The following is a 1,504-nucleotide window of genomic DNA, read 5'->3' as shown; positions in this document are numbered from 1 at the left end:
TAAATGTGATGATAAAAGGAACCTTTTGAAAATACATATTGTAAATAGCCAAGCTTAGACTGGCTGGATTGTGACCTAAGAAGAATCCTAAATAAAGATCCATTGTAAGAATGTCCAGTTAATTGGGCCAACCAGTAAAATTATGTCATCATTGTGGATCACAATATATTGTCAGAATGTCCAGTTCACTGGACCAACCAGTAAAATTATGTTGCCATGACCTAATTTCACTGGCTGGCCCATAGAACTGGAAATTCTAAAAGTGACATTGTCATCTCAGAAAATTAGTTAATATTACAATGAAGAATACAACACCTATAATAAACCTCAGAAAATGAGTTAATATTACAATGAAGAATACATCACCTATAATAAGTATTGTTAATATCAAGTAGCTTTATTTGTAGCTACATACACACTTTCTATATGGTTACTTTACATAAACCCAACTTATTAAAGCTTGGTTAAATTTTAACTTACATACAGCATCAGGCTACATGCTGGGTCTTCCCATCTGTGGTGAGATCTACAGATAGAAAAGCTATAGTGTACTCTACGAATATAATATATAGTTTTTATACAATAATAAATAAAAGCTGTCAGAACAATGGGCTGTTAACGTTTTACTGTTACTAGTACTAGGAGCATTATAACTTATGTCAAGAAAGAAAGAGAAAAATGGATATTCTTTGTAACTACTAAGCCCTGTGAATATCATATGAGTATCATTTTCAGGTTTCAGTGATTATGATATTAATAGGTAACAAATAGAAATGTCATTTGTATTTATAAGAAACACTTAACATCATTTGGATGTAAAAACTATAATGAATAGCATGAAACTTTGGTAACTTTTTTCAAAAGAAACTAACTCATTAAGAACAAAGAGCTAAAGTACTATTAAAAGCTTCAGTCACTATTAATAAACCACAGAAGGTAACTTCAAAATTTTACCTTCATTTTACCTTTTGGAAGATTTGAATCAATAATAAGAAATAATAATAGCATTGAACCTTTCTTCATTAAATGTGATCCACTTTTCTGAACGACTTCTCCAAAATGTTATTTTAACATAATAAAACACAAATTCTTATTTCTTTGACACATTTTTATGCTGTAGCTTTTCTAAGTTAACGAACTTAATTTAACATAAAGACAAAAATTCACAGTAGAAAGACGCATTTCTCACTTTACACCATCTTGTCAATCACATGTTCACACGTCAGTACTACAATCACTAGATAGCAGGTTATCTAGAAAAAAGTTATTTTTCCTTCTCAGAAACATTTTACACACAATAAATATATATAATAATTATATAAGTTTAACATCACGGGTTTTTCGTATAACAAGTATTAGTTTCATGTAAAGTTTTAATTTATCTAAATAATATTATTTTAGAAAAAAAGTATAAAGAAGAAGTACAATTCTTAAATAATAAAGATGAAGACGGTTTACAAAAAACACAATATTTTATTTACAAGGTTTAAATATTTCGAAATAC

General features: G+C 28.4%; 1 long non-coding RNA gene across 1 annotated transcript; it reads right to left on the bottom strand.

Annotated features, from left to right (window-relative positions):
- Nucleotides 1-234: 234 nt before the first annotated feature.
- On the bottom strand, nucleotides 235-1,419 carry LOC111084699. The gene is made up of 3 exons (XR_002609683.1): nucleotides 966-1,419; nucleotides 367-526; nucleotides 235-315 (listed from the first exon to the last, which is right to left on the bottom strand). It is a non-coding gene; the product is annotated as an uncharacterized LOC111084699 (long non-coding RNA).
- Nucleotides 1,420-1,504: the final 85 nt, after the last annotated feature.

The sequence above is a fragment of the Limulus polyphemus genome, unplaced genomic scaffold (genome assembly GCF_000517525.1).
Source record: "Limulus polyphemus unplaced genomic scaffold, Limulus_polyphemus-2.1.2 Scaffold95852, whole genome shotgun sequence".
NCBI classification, from domain to species: domain Eukaryota; kingdom Metazoa; phylum Arthropoda; class Merostomata; order Xiphosura; family Limulidae; genus Limulus; species Limulus polyphemus.
Note: the sequence above shows the minus strand (reverse complement) of the source record. Positions and strands in the feature narration are given on the sequence as shown.